The sequence below is a fragment of the Sebastes umbrosus genome, chromosome 13 (genome assembly GCF_015220745.1).
Source record: "Sebastes umbrosus isolate fSebUmb1 chromosome 13, fSebUmb1.pri, whole genome shotgun sequence".
NCBI classification, from domain to species: Eukaryota; Metazoa; Chordata; class Actinopteri; order Perciformes; family Sebastidae; genus Sebastes; species Sebastes umbrosus.
Window position 1 is genome coordinate 27,020,472 of NC_051281.1, and position 22,634 is coordinate 27,043,105.

Here is a 22,634-nt window from a genome sequence, read left to right on the forward strand (position 1 = left end):
CAGTCAGAAAACAGTTAGTGGACTGTTTGTGCAGATACACCCTGCAGATCACACAGTGTTATGACCAAAGTGAATTAAATGGTGTTAAAATGACAAACAGAGTGATGGAGAGCAGAGGTAAAGGCTTCGGGCCCTGCCAGTGAAGGACACACACACACACACACACACACGCACACACACGCACGCACACGCACACACACACACACACACACACACACACACACACACACACACACACACACACATACATAACGAGCGGACTCTGGTGATACATCAGAGGATATGAGGCGTCCCATTAAACCTGCAATAAAACCTCCTCCTCCTTATTCAATAAGATAACCTGTCATTCTTCACTTTGTGCCCTTCAGAAGCGTTCTGCTCTCTGACTGCTTCACAAAAAGGGAAAACCTGAACAATAACTTTTTCTCTTTTTGTTCTTCTGTGTAATTCATTCAATCTATGCAATCTGCTTTTTTTAATGTAATGTCTGTATTCAGGAAAGAACACTGAGTGTAAACTTGAAATGAGAGTTATGAAGTTTATTATCATAATGTATTTCAATGTAATAGACTGAGCAATGAACCTCTCTCTCTCTGTTTGTACAAAATACTGCGTCCAAACAAGATAAAGCTCAGTGGGAGAAAAGACAGTGTGTGGAGAAAGAGACTGAATGTCAAAATTAGTAAAGTTAAGATTAAATGAGAAAATATCTCAAAGATTAACAAGACTAAGAATCTCAGGAGCTTTTTGCCAACTACAGAGACCTTGAGAGTTTTCAATATGCTACAAAGACAATAGAGTCTCTACTCAGAGATATCCAGCTCTAAATTACACCTGTGCATATAGATACATATCAGCAGTTGTTTGAGCTCTGAGCAGCTCTGCTGCTTGATAATAACCTGGAACAGGTCCATGTTTGCTGCTGTTCCCTCTGTGGAAACCTCCACCCACCTCCAGCTCTCTGGAGCTCACTGCCTCCACTACGGTGGTACAGCAGAGGAGACACTGAGGCTAATATGAAAGGCAAACAGGCCGATGATTAAATAACAACTCTGCCTCCTCTCTCTGGATAATACAGGAGCTGATATCTCATATTGCCTTCATGTTACTGCAAATACATCAAAAGGCACACTAGCAGAGGACAGGTTATTATCTTTATGTCAGACAGGTAATATGAGCCTCACAGAGAGAAGACTGCAGGCTCAGATCAGTCATTCACGTGGCGTTCGCTGGGATTCAGCCGGAGATACAATCGAGATCAACGCCGATTTGACCGAGGCTGAAAATATAATAAATAATAATAATAAAGTAAAAGAAGTGCAGGACTATGGTTGCATGTGCACCCTATTACTTTTAAGACATGGAAACTGACTGTCAGTTCTACATACGTGATGCTGAAACAGATGAAGGAGCACTTTTCTTTCAGCTCTGGTTTGTCTTCACCAACTCATGAAAGAAAAAAATATCCACTTTCCTTCACCAGCTTGTCTCTAACTTTGCCCACCTGCTGTTTGGTGCTGAGCAGCTAGTGTACAATGGCTTTATTACAGTTAGTTTGATGAAAACAGCTGCCTGCTGCAAATACGCAACTCGTTCTCATCCCAGCTCGTCACATACTGACGCTTTGTCAGACCCCTCGGCGTCACTTTTCCGGTCGCAGTAAACACGTGCTTAATGCTGCGAATTAAACAAAAACACTTGCTTAGGTTCAGGCAATAAAACCACTATAGTTAGGTTTAGGAAAAAACTGCATGGTTGGGCTTAAAACTAACTACCTTTGTAGAGTAAAAATGTCACTGAACGTTGTGAAGACGGGACACAAACGAACAGCTGATTATAACGTGAAAGTGAAACCTTAAAGGATAACTTTGGTATTTTTCAACCTGTTTTAGTGTCTAGGTGACTAATGGGGACAACACTTTTTGAAATTGGTCCAGTATTGAGGGAGAACGCTGCAGCCGCCAGCTGCTAAACAAGCTGTAATGTAATCGCTTGGGGCAACCTGGCACCGTCAGTTTACACCCACTAAAAGTGTTTTCTTTTACCACTGACAGGCTCAGATTGTTATTAGAAGTGTCTGACAACATTATGGATAGAACCCTAAAGAGAAATAAAATCTTTTTCTTCCCTTTCACTTCCTGTTTGTTATTGTGTCATGTGACTTTTTGCCGGAAGAGACGACAGTGGAGAGTGAGAGTGGAGAGAGGAGTGCCAAGGGACGCTGGTGTTGTCAGACTTTGTAGGGTTGGAGTACAGAAAGCGTAGCTTAGTCTTATCTAAAAGATTCAATGTCATGGTTGAGTATTTAGATGATTTTGACAATGGGGATGCAACGTTAGATTTCAGAACAAGACTTCTCCGAGTGAGACACACAAACAGACCGGATCAAGAGAAAGGTCAGAAAAACATTTTATTTCTCTTTAGGGTCCTTTCCATAATGTTGTCAGATATACAAACAATCTAAGCCAATCAGTGGCAACAATAACCCCCAAATGATGACATTACAGCTCGTTTAGCGGCTGCAGCGTTCTCTCTCAATACTGGACCAATTTCAAAAGGTGTTGTCCCTGTTAGTCACCTGGACACTAAGTAAGGGATAATGTACAGCGAGCCGGTCATTGTTGTGAAAGAATCCCCGACACGGCGATGCTTCGCGGAGGGGTCTCTCTTCGCCCTGAAGGGGATTCTTTCACAACAATGACCCGCTAGCTGTACATTATCCCACTTATTACACGGCTACTTACTGAAGAAATCTATATTTTCACGCAAAAACGGTCCGCCAGAGTCCGACATCAGAGCTGCGCCCATAGCAACGGTCTGTTATACATAGCAACGGTCTGTAATACAGAACTTACAGACCACAGAACGCTGTGATTGACCAATCAGGATCGTTTTTGTTGGACTTGGATTTGTCTTGACTAACTAGAGATGTCTCTAGGTAGTTAAGACAAGTCCAAGTCAGTCAACGGAGTCTCCACTGAGGCAAGTCCTAGTAAAATGTCAAGTCAGTTGAGACATGCTGAAGTGTCCTGTCTCAAGTCAGTTGAAAAAAAGTCTCAAGTCTTGTCTAAGCTAGACTTGAGTCTTAAGTCAGTCGAGACTAATCCCATGCCAGGTCTGTCTGATTGTGTTGATCCAGGATTTAACCAGGTCAAAACATGAGAGTTGAATCTTGAATCATCATCATCAATATTTGGGGTGTGAAGTCCCACAGCAGTCAAGTCCAAGTGTTCATTATTATGACTCAAGACTGACTCAAGTCCAAGTCTCAGGTCTACAGGAGATTTTCTTTTATTACACTATACATATAAAAGTACAGCTAATGTTCTGCTTCATGAGTCCAAACAGAAAATCTATATCATGATTGACAACACTGTAACCTGCCTGTGGTCAATCCGCTGAAAGAGGCTTCCACTGCTCTCTGGACAGAAAAACAAAAAGGGGAATCGCATTGACATATTTCACAATAAAGTATAATCTGATAAAAGTGCACATGCTGCTCTCAGGCTGTCAGATGATGATGATAGCTGTGTGTTCAGGGACCGGGGGAGTCTGTTCATTCAAAGATTTGTACTTGAGAAAATCAACCTTGAATGTAAAATAATACACCGCAGCAAAACCCAGCAGAGAGAAATATGAGGGGAATCCATCATCAAAGGACAATAAATGCTCAATTATTGAACCAGAGTTATTATTTCACTGGTTTCTGTTTTGTGTTGTGAGCACTTTTTTTCCTCCATTTATCATCCCGCTCATAAAAAATTCAGCAGTCTAATGTTTTTGTCCATAATTTCATTATCTGCAGATTTCATCAAGTGAATCCATTAATCCACTAAAGTTTAACATCACAAAACCTAGAGACACAAGTCCAGGAAACCAGGTGGCTTTAAAATCACATGAATTATGAGGGTTTAGAGTTTTTATTTTTAGAGAATATGAGGACAGAATATGCATTTTTAACAAATATTGTTCTCATATTAGTATTAATACCAATATTTGTTTAGATTCATAGACCATTAGAGATCCCGGGAACATATTTTTTGTGTAATCTCTGCTGGTGCTGCGTATTTACGTCAGGATAACAGAGACAAGGACTGGTGGGAGACGGTCAGAGACCCGGAGCTATGGAGAAAGGAATCTGTTCAGAATTAGGTACACAGCATCACAAAGCGATGGGGGGTGGGGGGGCGGGCGGGCATTCACAGGCTTTAACAAACACCTGACGTAGTTACACACTTCCTTATGGGGAAGCTGTTCAGCAAGACTAGCAGGATCATTTGTATTGACCGCTGACAAACATACAGCCAGACATTAGTGAGATATTGTGCAGCCCTCATCAACAATGTTAGCCTTAGCAAGAATGACAGCATACAAACGCACTTAACATCAAGATATATCAAGGCATCGACGTTACAAAGCAAAAACAAGTAAAGATGAACATTATTGGTTTCCACAGGGATTATTTCTGTAGTAAAAAGTAGTTCTAATTAAAACAGTTAGGTCTGTAGTTGCAGAGCAACAGGGGCAGCTGGATGTTGCTCTATTTATTACATTTCTTCTCACCCAGATTTCACCTGTAGATCCACTGCTGCCAGTCTCTGACTTTGTCCGTCTCTCCTCAGTCCGTCTGTGTCCTCAGCAGCACTTTCTGGGACTAATGACAGTGTTCTCAGCTTTATTGATCAATTAGATATTCTACTTGTACAAATTGAACCGACCAGTTGCTGCAACAATTTAACAGTTGATGTTGTTTTTAAAGGCTTCAGCTCAGCAGCAGTCTGTCTTTATTCATTTATTCCTCAGCTGTGTTCTCATGTTGAGTCGTGTGCAGTTCATCTAAAGTTCTCCTCTGCTCTGACTCTCATGTCTATAATCAAGGCTGAATATAGGTCTTGTTAAATATTAATATTCCACATCAAAACATGATAGCTCCTCCTACTTTCACCCTCATGAATACGATGAATGAATTACAGCTGAAGTATTGATGTTAGACTGTTGGTGTATACATTTTATTTACACTTTATTGACTTGTGTATTTGTTTGTAATTGTAGTAATAAACTGTGGGAAAATGTCCTTGCTCATTCGTTTGGATAAATTAACATCATGACTTGATATTATCTGATATATCACGTGGGCAGTCACAATGTGTCTCTCTGTTCCTCCTCTCCAGCCACATTCCCTATTCCCCAGGCTCCTTCATTGCCATTTTCCATCCACCAGATGCCTTTGGACTTCCCCTTTTTTCCCCATCACCTGACTGCCACACCCATCTACTCACCTGTTCCCACTTCTCTCATCTGGGCAGCGGTGTAAGCCTTTATATACCTTCGCTTTGGCAATAAATGTTTTTTGCTGTCTCCACTGAGGTCCTACATACATGTGTTTTTTAAACCTAAGAAAAAATGTTGTTAGGACTTTTTGTGGTATGTTGAAAATGAAAATGTGTATTAAACTATGTAAGAGTAAAGAAAACTGAACAAACACAGGAAAAATTGGATTGGAGGAAGAAAAGGCTCACTCATTATTAATTACTAAATATGAATTTTTACGTTTGTAAAAAAATAAAAATAAAATAAATATCAGCAGTCTTGCTCTTAACAGCATTAGAAACCAAATATTAGGATCAAAATATAGAATGAAAAAGACAAAGTTCAGATCAAAATCTTAAAGAAATACATAGTCAATAATGCCTTGATGATCACGGACTAATAAAGAACCGTAACCACAGAACTACGGCAAAGACTTTGAACTTGTTTGACTGAAAATGAGCAAAAGTCAAATGTGTCTTTTAGCTCCTCACTTGATAGTTTCAGAGTTTTTATTAATTGCAACACAGAAAAGTCACAATAAAGACGAGTTTTTAATATCATGAAATGAGAAGGAAGTTTATGAGACACATTCAGTGTCAGTGAGGTTCAGCGGTTCATTTAATTAAAACGGTTTAATCTTCAGGGACTCGCTGCATTAAAGGAGAGAGATTTCCTTTGTTCTGGTTCGGCTGTTCAGAAAGATTTATTGACTTCAGCACAATCAAAGAGGAAGCTCAATTATTGAAATAAATAAATAAATAACCTTGTTTACTTCATAACAGTGCAACAGCATAATGAAATCACGGAGACACTTCCTCTCTTTTCACTGTTGGCTCTTCTAATCAGCGTTAACATATTCCTATCATCAGGTTTGATTAGAACGAGGAGCAGAGCATCCTTGTGTTTGTGTGCCGATATAATAATATATATACAATAGTCATGTAATATTTTCTTTTATTTTTACACCTTGAAATTTTACCTAGAGTTAAAATTGTGAATCTCAATGTTGTGAAGCTGCAGATCGCAGTCAAGATCATCCTAATGAAATAAATCCCAATTGTGAATCATAACATGTTTATGTTGGAATATGAAGATTAAAGAGGCAACTACTGTATTTAATTCACAGACTGTCAGCGATTATTTTTGCATGTAAAACAGTCAGATGTAACTGAATCAAACGTTAAAAAAAATAATTTCAGAAGTAAAAGAAATACAAAATCAACAAAAACTGGACTGCATTTTTAATTCTACTTGCATTGTAAGTATGGCACTGTGTTTGTATTTAACTGCAGATGGTTATTGATTGTAGGATCTTCAACATATCCAAATAAGAATTGTTTTAAAAAGAGACCTCACATGCTCTTGGCAGAATATATGAGCTGCTGTATTCATGTGTGAGAGTACCAGAAGGCCCCCCCCCTGAGGAAAACTCCCCCAAGGGTTCACAGACTGTGAGCGTGTCATGACGGGGAGAGCTTTGAGATTACAGGAGGCTGAAAGAAGTGAATATGATTGGCCATGATTGTCACAGCCTCTAACATGGCCCCCTACAACATATTGTTTCGGATCCCACCTCGTATCCAAGTGCACCACATTATCAAAACTGTTTGGCACGCCCCTGTGCTGGCCAGGTACACGTAAGGGATAACGTACAGCGAGCCAGTCATTGTTGTGCGAATCCCCGACAGGGCGATGACCCACTAGCTGTACATTATCCCGCTTATTACACAGCTACTTACTTCAGAAATCAATATTTTGACACAAAAAAGGTCCGCCAGAGTCCAACATCAGAGCTGCGCCCATAGCAACGGTCCGTTATACATAGCAACGGTCTGTTATAGAGAAATTACAGACTGCAGAGCGCTGTGATTGACCGATCAGAATCTAGTATTCAACACAGTTGTGTAATAATACCGTCTAACAATCCCACAGTGCACTGTGTTGCATCTTATAGATCAGGAAATGAGGGGTTATTATAAGGGTTATTCCATGTAATTATACGCCTGCGAAAACGTAGTCCATCCTTCCGTCCGTTCGCGTTTCACACTTTTGTTTCCGGAGCAGAACTCGAAAACTGTTTAACTTACGAACTGATGGTTGACAGTGTGGTTTAGTTGCGCTTTTTGGGGGTTACAAGTCCAGGGGACCCAAAAGTTTTCACATTTTGGCCAAAAACTGTGATTTTTTTTACTTACAGCGGCACATTGAGCATGTGACTATACTCCCCTACTTCAGTAGGGGTCAAGCAGTGAGCGGGGGTATGTGAGCCATGTTCACTTTTGCCTTGTTCATGACATTGTATGTTACTTGTCTTTCAAGGAGCTATTAGACAACTGAAGATGCAACGGAGGCACATATTCAAGTGGAGGTCATGTTACCTGTTTTTTTATGTTGGTATAAGTTGCAGGAGGTCTTAAGTCTGCATTAAATCATGTCGACTGAACTGGTGTCACACAGTGACGGCTGCCTGCTGCCAACACACATATTTCTCTCTCGCTGTCAAAATGCAAAATGCTAACAATTATTAATGTACTGCTATATAGCACCATAGAGTGTGTATTATAGGCTATAGGGAGTAGTGAATGGGTGAGGGAGGGAGTGATTTGTTGACATATACTGTTGGATATGAAATAACACCTGCTGCTTAACTCTGAATTCTTTTTTTCCCACACTGCTGCTGTATCTTCAGTCTGGAGTAGATAAATAAAGAAGAGTAAATGTAAGAGCCAGCTTCCTGTCTCCTGCTGTATAGTGTTATCAGAAGCTACTCCAATCACATCCTCACCGTGCTGAGAAATGGAAACCACAAATCCAGACGGTAGTTACTGAAGCATTTCAGTAAACAATGAAAGCAATTATTTTCACTTTCATATCTGCTGGGCTGAAAACTGCCACGTTGTTCCTCTATTATTGATCCTGTTTTAGAGGCTTAATGAACTTGCTTATTGTCTGCAGAGAAACAGTGTTCCCCTCCTGCTGATAATACACAAGCAACATCCATTTGTCATAAACCATGAGATTATGGTTGGCCCTTCCCCAGGTCTGCAGGGGGAGGAAGGGAGAGGCACAGGAACAGCATTCAGCTCCTCACCGTGTGCCAACATCAGCATTTTAAATGAGAAAGCTGCAGATGGGGTTTTGGACAAATAAACAAGTGGTGCAGATGTTTTCATATAAGACACAACACCAACTGTGATGGGATCACACCAGCCCGCAACACCAAATCGGGCCAGGGCGTAAAGTTTCCTAACCTCCTACTTCCACCCCTTTACTTTGACCACACCCATCATTTTGATCTCACCTATACACCTGTAAAGTTTCCTGACTGCATCTTTGTGCACGGTTGTGATGTTGTTGCAGCTGTGGTGGTTTCGATCTCCGGCTCCTCTAGTCAGCATGTCCAAGTGTCCTTGAGCAAGATAATGAACCCCAAATAGCTCCTGAAGGCTGAGCCATCGATGTGTGTGAATGAGTATTTACTTGAATGGCGGCCTCTGCCGTCAGTGTATGAATGTGTGTGAATAACCACAAGGATTCTCTGCACTTCCTTTATTGCAGCGGAGAGTAAACAGACCTGAGGTATATTCTGTTTCATATCACAAATTTTGTGTTGAGTTTTACCATATTTTCAAAGTTGAATCTGTTATTGTCAAATGAAACAGCAATAGCATTACTTTACAGTAAAAGCATGATGTTCACTGTCATCTGAGTTAAAACAAAATCCTTTCCAAGTCAAAGCCATACACTTGAATAGTTGATATCCTTTTCTCTGGACACACTGGGCTTCTGCAAGTATTCTTAAACCATGAATGATTCATAACAATGAATTAATTGCATTCGCTTTTTTTTATCTCATGAAGAGCCCCAAAGTGGCGAACGCATGATGTCATTTCAGATACTACAATTGGAATTTTCTAGTTACAGTACAGACATTGCCAGATGTGATTCAGAAGCTACACAACAGCAACGTGAATGTTCAAGATACCAGATGAGTTTCAGATGAGAAGAATGCTGAAAGAACTGAGTAGATGGAGGTATTGTTATGGTAAATAGTTATTCTGAGCACTTATTACTTCAACGAGTCTCTGCTCAGATTAAAGATCCATATCACAATAAAGCTGAATGTATCAACAGGAATCACAACCCTGACCGCGAGGAAATTAATAAAGCTTCATTCACAGCTGTGAGTCCGACGCCTGAAATCCAACCTGAATATTGAGGTGTCCATCCACAGCGGGAGGACCGGAGGCCTCCTCTCACTCATCCGGAGAGTGAACAGATGTTTTTTTTTTTTGTCACAGCAGACATTCTGATTTTTAATTCTTTTTTTTACATCCAACGCCAGCGTTCACGCTTCAGTAGGCAGCATTTTTTTTTGGCATCATTGGACAAAAATTCCATAATAACCTTTCAGCATATTGTTATTCAAGTGTTCTGAGAGAAAAGCTCTGTTTTCAGGCTTTCAAAGATCTAACCCGTGACAGAAGACTTTGACCAATCACAGGTCATTTCAGAGAGAGAGAGAGAGAGCGTTCCTATTGGCTGTGCTCTGGCTGGTGGCGGTGCTTGGTATTTCCTTGACTGATCTCAACATGGCTGCCGGGTCACAAACTTTCTCATTTTACAGCTAAACAGTACACTACAAGAAGATTCTGGAAACATTTGAGGAGAGAAATAGGCGTTACGGTAACAGAATATTAATTCGTATTGATCAGCGCTGCCTAGTTTGACCGCTTGGTCGTAGTTTGCGAGTGATTGACAGCCGGCTCTCATAGACGGCAGCTGGACGGCAGACTCCAGATCAGCTCTGATTGGTTGTTTCCTCCAGTCTGTGAAATCTTGCAGATGCCTTGAGGATCACAGGAGGACACAGAGACACATGATGTTTTTCAGATTACCTGTCTCATGCACTACTGTCAGGATATAGTGACCGTTTTATAAAAATAACTTCTTTTAATCATATTTTTTAAAAGTTTTACTCAGGTGTAACTTCAATTCATACTGTGCAATACTTTCAGGTGAAATTTCATTCCAATCACAGTGCAATATAAATTTTCCACTCGTGCAGTTGTGTAAATAGTCTGTTTATTTTCAATACTGTATATATTGTTCCTATTTTTATATTTCCTTCCATTTAAATTGTTTATATTTTATATGTCTGTCTACTTTTGTTTTGCTTTTATTTACAGTGTTGTATCTCGCTTTTTGTTTTTACTGATGCTTCTTCTTTCTGCGCTGTCCCCTCACCTGCTGTTCACTGCAAATCCCCTGACTGTGGGACTAATAAAAGAACATCTTATCTGATCTTATCTTGCTTCAATCTCGCCTACTGCTGCTTTAAGTAAATCCAGTAATGCAATACAAAACTATACATATTCACTATGCATGAATAAGATATCTATAATATACCTATGAAACGCCACATCGACTCATACAAGTACTAAACGTTTTGGATTCTGCCTCACTTGTCCCCGTTCTTTTTTGTTTTCATTTCTTTTTAGGCGTAGATGTCTCACAATGTAGCAAACTGCAGTCTCATTTGCAGTCATTTTGGGTTATCTTAAGTACAATTTCACAGTTTTCACAATACAATGAAAACATGCAAAATGGAGTGTAAGTAGGTACTCAGCCGCTTGGTGGTGGTTGAGTTTGAATTCTGGAAGATTGACTGCATTTAGTATCAAAGAAGAAATGATCCACAGTTTAGTCCACATTAACTTCTGTTGTGCTGACTGTGTGAAGAGTTTTGAAAAAGTGAACTCTATCGATAAATGTGTTTTAAAAAGCTAAATGCTTATCTTGCGACTAACTAAAAAAATAATCTGACACAGATTCTTTCCTTTGAAATGTGAACAGAATTCAGTCCAGATATGCTCTCAGTGAAGGTGTGCGATCGTTCCAACAGCCGGCGGGACAGAGAGGAACTCTGCTGCTGGCTGTTTGTACTCATTAATAGTAATAGTGTCCACAGTAGAGAGAGACTGATTAATGAAAACAATAGAGTCTGTTTTATATCAGGCAGCAGCCGCCAGCGGAGCCGCTGGTATAAACCTACAAGCTGTTCAGGTATAGCGGCAAGTCCTCTCTCCGAGATGAAAGAGAACAAAGAAGCTAACGGGCAACTCTTCCTCTGATTAATGAGAGAATTCAGCTGCAGTAATCTGTGAAATCTCTCCTGAATAAAACATGAAAATTAGTCGCATAAAAGAAAAAAGAAATCACTACTAAGAACTAAGAAAAGCTTATATGGATCATGGTTTAATAGGTTTTTATTCTCCCATTACTGCTCGAGCTGCTTCGCAAAGAGAAGTGATGTCATTCTGCTGGAGGCTACAGTCATCATACACGGTCCCATGAAGCCAAGACTAGCCCGACATCTTCAACCCCCATTTGTGAGGTTTTGCTGGCATGTAGACACATAGATGAGATTTTCCCTTGAATGGCATCATAACTTTATCAACCGCATGACATTCTTCGGGAGGTATGCGAAGAAATTGTTAAATTTTTATATTTCATCCTTCTTCTCGTCATCACAGGTTGTCCATCCATCCATCCATCCATGCTGGAGCTGATCCCAGCTGACATTGGGTGAAGGCGGGGTACACCCTGGACAGGTCTCCGGACTATCACAGGACTAGCGCATAGAGACAGACAACCGTTCACACTCATATTCACACCTACGGGACATTAAGAGTCACATTGAGGTTGTCCTGAAGTAAATCAGCGTATACAATTTCAGAAATCGTTCTTGAGACATCACAAACAGCGCGGGGCTTTGTCTCCATTTCCCAATAGGCTCGTACAGTAGCAATCTGTACTAACTAATGTGTATGTACATACCCAGAACGTACCCAGTGTTTACTGACCTGTTTCTGTACACTGTTCAAGTGGGTCTGCTCTGCAGTTTCCTGTAGCATTTCACCAGTCACAAACTGAAATACATGCATGGTGTCCAGTCAGACCTTTCATCAAATTCAACAGCTGGAGGTTCAAACTGTATTTTTTTTCCACATTATACTCTTTCCTATTCACTTTGTTGTTGTGTTCTTCTCCAGTGCTGTTGTTGTTGTTGGGCTCGTCCTCATCTTCTTCATCACTACTATCTGTGCTTCCTTCAGTAGGCATTGCATTAGAAGTCCATTCCTCATCCTCATCTTCCCCTAAGTGCTCCATGTCCTTTTAATAGTCATCCATGATCATGCTAATGACTTCTTGAACTCTGTACTGTACTTTTTGCCATGTAAAAATACACACAAGAACAACAATTATTTTGTACTCAGAATCTCATAACATAGATTATGATAGTTAATGTATTGTTTTAGTGAAAAGCAATGAGAAAAATAAAATTACTGGCAAGTTAGCCAACTAATTTTCATGATATTGCAAGTTGCATATTTAAAAATAATCCTCTTTAAATGTTAATCTTTAAATTAAAACATTGCAATATGCATTGCGGTTTGCAGTGTCTCCATCTTTCAGATATTATTCAGTTTAATGGTCTTTGCTAATGATTTTTGAGGGGAAAATAATATTGACATTAAGACCTATTTACACCCAGTTTTGGTTACTTTACTTAGTGCTACTTTGAGTTTGAAAAAATAAAATCTCCGCAAAGTTTTATTTAGTAAAAACACTCAAATGCATCAAACACTCTGTATTTCGGCCTCACAGCAGCAGTCTGTCACCCTTCAATTTGGGTGACATCTACAGACTCTCCATATGTGCTGTGTGTCAGCGCTGCGGAGGCTGTTTGATGAAGCTGTTCACATCGGCACCCGCCTCAAAGTGCCACGTGGCTCCGGGTCGACAGAGGTTAAATGAGTGATGGCGTGTCAGGGCGGTGCTCAGCAAGGGGCCGCCAGCAGGCCTCAGAGGGTGGAAACTGACTCAACTCTGCTGTGGACGGTGGCAACAATATGTCACATGCTTGAGAATAACTGGCTGACCTGAGGGAATAAACAGCGGGGGGGTTTGTAATGAGTTTGTGCTGCAGGGCGTCAGTCAGCTGATGGTCCTGCAGGACCCTCAACAACATTGAGCTTCCACAAATACATCCAACACACAAAGCTGAAGAGGTTCATGAAGCTGTTCATTTAACTGCAGTGAGGAGAAAAAACAGGTTTATTTGAAGGGGTGTGCATAAGACTGACATGACACCTGTCATGAACATGAGTCTTTATGAAAGTTTGACTTTATTATTTGGTCAATTATTCATTTTAATGCAAAGTTGACATTGTTGTCTTTATTATGACAACTTGACATTAATCTAGACAACGTAACCTGTCAATGTCTTTGTGTATTTGTTGCTAAAAATGCTGCTAACTGTAGCTGCTGTCAGTTAGCTTGGTTAGCCATGCAGCTAGCGGTCCAATTTTCTGCCCGGACTTACCCGGATTTACCAGAACGCCATTTGTTTTAGGCGTTCGGTAGGCTTATGTTGCAATAATGTGAATGCGTGGCAGGTCAGTATGCATCTTTGCATCATATTGAGTTGAACTCTGGTGAACTTTCAGGCGAATATCACCTCAGGAGCACGTAGGACTGTGCCCTGAGGGAGAGGAAGAGACAGGCACGGTGCTAAAAGCATGCCTTGCACCCTTCATGTATGTGAGGCAGCACAACATGCACCACGGCTGGGTAAAGGTTATATAGATCAGCGGGTGTGGAGATTATGAAATACTCTCTTAGCCAGTCACATCACTGGTGTAATAGTTGGAAAAGAGGCTATGATGCATCCTGGTAACCGGACGTATATGGAGTTGTAACCAACCAGTCTGATGTGTGTAGAGGTCTCGTAATGGCACTGCGCTCTAGCACGGCACATCTCAACATACATTATGTGTCCTGCTGCTTTCAGATGCTGTAAGTATGCAAATGCTGTATGCAGTAAGAATCACCCACATTCATTTACAGATCCATGACAATTTTGGTTGGGGGGGGTAGCGACATTAATACCTAGTAACATAACGAGTAATGTAACTAATTTTTTAATTAACTAACTTTTGATACCAAGTAGTAAGTAATATTATTACTTTTAAAGGAGGAATTACACTTCTTGAGTAACTTGCCCAACACTGGCGGTTAGTTTAGCATTAAGTAAAGCTATCCGTCCGTCACTCCGTAAATCACCTCGGTACTGTATTCCTTGTCGTCAAACTGGCCTTATAACATTTAATGAGATCTTAATGAAAAGTCAAAATTATTCCACTGTAGAAAAAATATGAAAATATTCATGACACAATTATAATGGTCTCTTGACAACGTCAAAACCAACCACATATGACAGTTTAACGTATTGTTAACACATCCTATTTGCTCAAAGTTACCGACCGACATCAGTGTTGGACCGCACTAATCCTTTTGGCTGAATGGGAGTCAACCTCTGCAGCCTCGGAAGTTTAATGTCCATGGTTTTGGAATGACACATCATGACACAAGTGACATCAACTATCACAAATAGCTGCACTGCTCTAGTATCCATGTAAACATATGTGCCATCGTGTATATGCTGCTTCCTTGCTCTAGTGTCCATGTATACATATGGCCATTGTGTATAATGCTGCTTCCCTGACATGTTTTAGTGCTCAGTGTCGTACCCCACTGCAGTGCCTGCTATCTATCTGGATATGAGTAATGAGAAAACATGTAATTACATCAGCGTGCCGCTTTGGGAGACACCCTGCACTTGTGTTCAAATGAATACCTCACATACCCTCTGCTCGACATTCATGCGCGGAGGCTGGAACCCCGTTGAGCTCACGAGGTTGAGAAAACCCGTGCGTGGCAGAATGAGCTCCGAGCCGCTGGTTTTCCAGCAACACACACCTGATTTTAAGAACAAACTCCCCCCAATGTGTCCTTCTGACTGTTTACCAGAGACCTCCAACAATGAATCACTGCTGAGAGGGCCACCAGGTAAAACAACTGCAGCTCCTTCACCTCCACCAAGATTAATTAGCTGCAGTGTCTCAGCCTCAATTAATGAAATAACCCGTTTAGAACCAGCAGAGAAGATTCCTCATTAAGATCTCTGGCTGAGACAGCTGGAATGATCACTTAATTTCTTTAACCCTATGTCCATTATTCACTCAAGACAGTTAGTCCAAACCTGGATTAAAAACTGGGTAAAGCAGGCAACTACCCTGGGACCCTTAACTCTTAGAATTAGGAGAGCCTCAAGGAACTCTGGGGATATTCATGGAATTTTGCTTGCTAGTGGGATTCCTGGAGGAACCTTTAACAGCTCAATTTAGAGGAGAGGTTCCTGTAGGAACCTTTAACAGCTCAATTTAGAGGAGAGGTTCCTGAAGGAACCTTTAACAGCTCAATTTAGAGGAGAGGTTCCTGAAGGAACCTTTAACAGCTCAATTTAGAGGAGAGGTTCCTGGAGGAACCTTTAATACTCAAAAATAGGTACCTGGTTCCTTGAGTTTGAATTCTCATGCTCAACTGAATAGTAATCAAGTATAATCAGTGCTCAGTAAATACCTTGCCGTTAAATGTTACCTGTGTGATTTTACTGAACAGGTAACAGTCAATGAACTGAAGACAGAACATTTGAAAATGCCCAGAAAAAGTAACAACAGTTCCAACAAAAAAACCCTCTTCTCAATCCATTTTGAAACAAACAATATTAATCTTCATCTGTAAACTTACTAAAATTATCTGCTGAGAATTAATATCTGAACAGCATTACCAGTCTTGTTGGCAAAATATCGGACTTATTCACAACTGAAATATATTTTTGGGGAACTTTAACATACACATTTTTAAATATCTAACTTTACACTGTTAGGTTTTCATTGTGGCAACTTAAAGGTAAATATTCACTCCAACTTCACTCACCTGAAGGCTGATGTTTTGTATGGGGACCCTCGGGATCTTGCAGATTGGTGCAAATCAAGAGATACACCAAATTAATTTGAACATTGGAGGAGGTGCAGGAGAAGGCCAGTAAGGTTAATGACTAGTAGAGGACTCGCGATATTCTGTGCTGCTTTTGCAGGATGTAAACAGTGTATCGATACATTGCATCAATAGATTACATCACCCTCGTTCTCAACCCCTCCCCCATGCTCTCCCGTGCCGTGCGTCGGTTCGTCCGGATGCTCTCCACGTAGCAATGCAAAAACGCGCTGCAATAGCAGGGCAAACTGATTTTAGAAAAGCAAACTTGAACATCAACGTAAGCTACTGTATGTCGAAGCATCCACAGCATAAACAGTCAACAACACAGAACTAATGCATGAGAACTGCGAGGAGAGGAAAAGGGAGTGAGGCAGTGAATGGATGACCCATAACCACGTTACTATGGTTCATAATAATGCAGGACAGTGAGGATACATCCATTTCATACAGGAGACGAGCAAGAATCTGCCGATGCGCATTCATCCCACAGAGGTTCATATGAGACAGCAGTGCAGTCACACCAAATGTCACCTTGAGTAGGCTGCATTGTAAATCAACATAACTTGAGTATAACTGAAAACATATCATTTATTTCTTCCTTTATCTTCTGGTAAATCAACATTTCCCCATAGTTGGCAATAATGTCATAGTATGACAAGAAGAGTTTTCTCCTCAAGTCTTGGCTCATTAAACGGTGTGTTGCTGATGAGAGGAGCTGCTGTGATTGGCATTAGGCTATTGAAGCGTCTCTTAACTCCACCTGCTGCTGGCAGCAATATTTGATCATTAGGCTGCTGAACAAAGTGAGTATGATCGGATTATTTGATTACTCCATTAACTCAATTCATTACTCCATCCATATCTTCCGTGATGTCATGTACGATGTCACAGAGAAGGGTAGCAGTACTACAAGTTACTCCCAAGAGCGAGCTTACATATAGGACCTGTTTCTGTCATCTCTAAGCTCCGGTCTCCCATTGAGGAGACCTGGAGAACTCTGAACATCTCTGTCAGACGCCAGAGACAAGGTTGTGAGCCTAGGCTGGAGAGGGCGCCACGAGAACAACCCTCTGAGCGCAACTCGAACAGGGGTCGGCACCAGAGCAGAAAAGGCGCCAGAGCATTACGAACAGACGGGCAATCAACTTTGACAGATGGGGCATTTTTTCCCCTCAAATAGCCTTTATTAAGTGTATAATTAACGTCATGTTTCATGAAAAAAATAAATGATGACAGAGAGGGCATCTACATCGTGTCACTTGTTATGCACACAAGCGCGCACGCACTCTCACACATGTTATACGTCCACAGAACCAGAGGTTATAAACTCAGATGCACAGCGGGAAATCTGTTAAATGTTTAACATTAATAAACCTATAATAACATTGGACCACTTTTCACCGGTTACACAACTAATTGAATGATAAACAACATCTTTAATCCACATCAAGAACCGGTATGCAATTGCAACCATATGCGCGCTCATCCAGGTTCGTAGCAACAATTACAAACGTGCAAATAATACCGCTCACGGTGTAGCCGACTACAAAGCAGGACAGACGTTTTATCAGGGTGAATGAGTAGATTTATGAAGTCACCACTAGCACAGCTGGAGTCTCCGACTGTGACTGCAGAATCCTCAACTCGACTTCTTTCCATTAGATTTTAGATTTTATTTGTTTACACATATAAAAAAGGTACAAGTAGAGATTACATAAACAACAACAAATGTGATGCAAAAAACCCTTGGTGGGGCTTGATCAGGCACCCATTTTGACTGTTATTAGGCCATTAAATAGATGTTATCAGTCTCTATCAGCACCACAGATGTGGGTCATTAGGGGCCTACTACACCTACTACATTGTAAAAGTGAAAGTGAAAATTAAAAGCAACACGTTCCAACATGTTAAACTGAATGAAACGACTGCTCACTAAAATAAATAGGTGATAACACCCTCTTGAACCTATTATTAGGTTGGTATGGCCCTACTAGCCTTTACATTTAGGACAGATGTGTGTTGATAATGCCTATTTAATACCCTGATAACAGTCAAATCGTGTTCACCAGGGCACTCTCCAGTGCATACCTTCATCAATTTTAAAAAGGGAATGAATTATTAAAAAGGATGGTAAGGGGTACAGAAGAAGAAAAAATAAAAAGATATTAGCATCACATGCATTCCAAGGACAAAGTTAATGGAATTAAGGCATTATAATATCATCAGTAAAGACTCATTATCAGTAAGCAATTTACAGAGATAATCCATTAAGGAAAACATTGGGGAGATAAAAACAAACCTTTAACAGCTTTCTTAAATTGTTCTGGTGACAACTTTAAAATATGAGATGGCAGAGCGTTCCATATCACTGAACCTCAATAAATTAAACCAAACTGTAACTGAGATGTTCGACACAGAGGAGGTCTGAGTTTGGAGTTATTTTGAGTCAAATAATTGTGGAATTATTGATTAAAGGAATACAGTTCATGGAAATATGAGGAAAGGGTCCTGTTCAAAGAGCTGGACACAAATAAAGCGATCTGAAGTTTGTTAACTTGGTAAACACTGAGGATGCCGGACCGGAAAACAACGGTTGAGATGACTGAGTTTGATGAACACAGTTAATAATTCTTAATGCTCGTTTCTGAAGACGAAGAATAAGGATGAGTTTAGTGGGATGAGTACTCGCCCAGACTGAGTTACAGCAGTATATATATGGATAAACCAAAGAATAGTATAAGAGAGTGACAACCTCAGTGTTGATCATATGTCGGACTTTTCCCAAGATACCAACACTTTTAATAGTAACTGTGCTGTCCTGTTTTTTCCAAGATAGAGACTCATCAAGCTGTACACCCAGCAATCGTGTAGACTGCACTTTGTTAATAGTATCGTTAATTTTTATATTCAAAGACTGATTATCATTTCCTGGCAGAGTATAGAACACAACATGTTTTCTTAATATTGACAGATAATTTGTCACAGTTAAACCAATCACTTATCTTGATGAGTTCTTCATTTAATACTTTGGCTATTTCGTTGGGGGTTTTTATGAGAGTAAAATATTGTTGTGTCATCGGCAAATAATAGCTTAGACACTTTGCAAGAGACATTACATAAATCATTAATATAAATTAAAAATAATAACAGCCCAAAGGACCGATCCAAGTAACATGACAAAGGGAGGAATTAAAGTCATTTAAACTGTTGTCTGTCCTTAAGATAACTCGAAAACCAGAGCAATTCATATTTTTTTACTCCAAGATGAGAAAGTTTAAGAAGAATGGGATGACTTACAGTGTCTTTAGATTGTAGGACTAAACCAAATACATCGTTGGAAAGGTCTTGCCCTGGAGAGTAACATAAGTCAGTCTGGAGATTGTAAATGGCTCCTGCTTTGAAATATTGACCTCTGAACCTTGACCTCAGTGCATGTTAGAAGGCTTGTCATTCAGCAACAGAAGAGGCTACAGACATGGGATCAACTTTTAGAGAGAGCTCTTGACCTCAGCTATGTGACCATACACATGTGGGCATAGTCACACAGTGGGAGCACTATCACATATGGTTAAAATTAATTTTCACCCATTTAACAATCATATATTTTAAATCTGATAACAAAAATGTGTTTCTCATTACCTTAAATCCCTAAGTGTACTTTTAATTCAGTATTAACAACTTCCAATTCTAAGAAATACACTAATCTTTTTTTAAAAACTACAATTCCCTAGAGGCGCGCAATGCAGCTTGCCACCGTGGAATCCATGGATGTCCACGTTTTGGTTAAAAAGGTCCAGGATTTGTTCAACCAAAAATACAGTAATCTCTTTTTTCTGCATTTTCAGTTGTATGTTTTACTGAACTGCAACGCTGATGGCTGGTTATACTTCTCCTTCTGTGGTTTCCTTTTTGTTAGTGGGCGTCACGTCACCTGACTGCTCACTAAAATAAATAAGTGATTACACCCTCTTGAATTAGGTTGGTAGGGCCCTACTAGCCTATACATTTAGGACAGATGTACATTGATAATGCCTATTCAATAGCCTGATAACAGTCAAATCGGGTGAATAGTCCACTGTGATCCACCAGGTAAAAGACTCACACTGTAGTACCATTGTCGGAAAAGCACCAAACAGCCCAGAGGAGCAGACAGAAACCAGGAACGCTGAGGCAGAACTCGTGGTCGGGGGACAGAAGGCTGAGGTTATTTCCGGGATTACGACGAGGCAGGTAAATCAGAGACAAGGCGAGGTCGGCAACGGGAGATCAGTCGAAAGAATGAGTGCTGGAAACGCTGCGGTGACACTTGTAACATGCTGCTTGCTGGATACACCGGCACTGTGAGGACTATGGGAATTGAAGAATGAGGAGGGAACGAGTGTTCAGGGACCACCTCACCCCACAGGTGCTTTATTGCATCGAGCATTCATGGTTGAATGTGGGTGTGCAGAGGGCGGGGTATGAGGCTGATCCACGTGCAGACATTTTTTCAAGGTGATTTGTGATTTATAAAAGGAAATTGCACACTGACAGGCGTACGCACTGTTTTAGAAATCGGAATATTTTTTGGCGTACGTACATTTCCTCGTTTGAACATACACCGACATTTAGTGTGGATCCTACGCATTCTTTTATAAATGAGACTTCAGAATGTGGTCTGAGCAATCAGATCTCACCTGTACTTAGAGCTGTCCACTTGTGATCCGATCACCCGGGATGTTAATGCCAGGTCTGAACAGAGATATAGTTTGAACCCTGAGCAGATACAGGTGCTTCACTTTGTAACTTCCAGGTTGGACAAGAAGACAGCATCATTTCTAGGCTCTACTTATCCGGGTCTCGTTTCCCAAAAGCATCTTAAGACTAAGATGATAGTAAAATGATCTATTATATATAAAGGGTGGTAAGCTCAAAGCTGTTTATTGCACTTTTGTTTTCATACTGAACAACTCCAAGTATAAAACATCTTTATGATGTGTGTATTTTAAACATAGCATGGCTTACACACTGTTTAGTGTACTCACTCTGAAGTACTGCTTTGGGAAACACATGTAGAAATTTAAGAGCGTTCGGTTACACACTTTATTTCTAAGATAAATTGTTAGCAGGAGATGATGGGACTCTGTCCTGTTTTTCTGCTCATATATTGGATGTGAAGAATTATTTTATCCATTTAACAAACCTGGACAAGTTTTAGGTTTTCTCAAGAAATCACCCGCATTATCTGCCTTATCATTTCTAACCACTTCAATATAAAATGAATTACAAACAAATACAAGTGTACATTTTAACAGCAGAAAGGCTAAAGGCTTCTGCTTCTCAAAGTAAAACCACATGAAGGCAACCAGGAAACCATATGTAAATACAGAATCTAATTTCCATACGTTGATGGGTCAGAGTCTTTCATCACACTGAAGCTAATTGTCTGGAAACTATAATTATGACTGGATATTGTTAATTGCCCATTAATTAGAATATCACTACTCTGAGTGAGCCCCCCCCCCCCGCACCGTCCCCTCGACCTTTCAAAATGCCCTTCATTCTGATGAGGAACCGGTCCCCTTCCAGCAGCTCGTTCAGGAATCTCCTGGCAGCTCGCTGCTCTAAAAATAAGCCTTGTTGTTCCTGCTCTGTGAATATGAGATTGCTGTATCGCTTCCTCTTCCCACAACAATTAATCAAGACCACTGAGCTGCCCCTCAAATGAAGCTGCCTTTCCCCTGGTATCACAGTGGCTTTGGCAATTGGGAGGAAATTACCTTTTGAGAAATGGCTGAATCAGGAGGAGGCAATATTTGAGCAGGATGGTTGTTTCCTTTCTGGAACAGGACTTTTTTGTTTTTAATAAAGTCAGGTTACCTCCTATAGAAACAGAAAATAAATATATATGTATATAAAAAAGAGATGAGGAAGATAATGCTATTTCAATCAGGAGGGACTTAATTTTTTGAGCGAAAGAATATTAAATTTACAAGTGCACAACAGGATGAGAAATATGAATAGTCTTTGGCGATTAGACCCCATCGTTAATAATATATATTAAGTTTATATTAGGTTTCGATGTGATGGAGGATGCTGAAGATCAGGGTGTGATGAGAAGTGGACTTTTGATGAGCTCAACCTGAGCGCTGGGAATGATGACTGTAGGTAAATGGGCTGGAGGAGGGTGCGATGATTCTGCCTGCAATGACAGCTGATAGCAGCAGAGGGAACAGATTTAAAGTTTGACAGCAGTGACATGATTGGCTGATAGAGATCGTGGCTAAATCTGGTTGGCTTGACTAAAATGGGTGAAAGCTCATGATCAGGTGATTGAGAAGCTGGAGAAGTGAGTGTGTGAGAGAGAGAGAGAGAGAGAGAGAAATAACATATATCCTGAGTTCATCCATCTCCCCGATCCTCAGAAAATACCATAC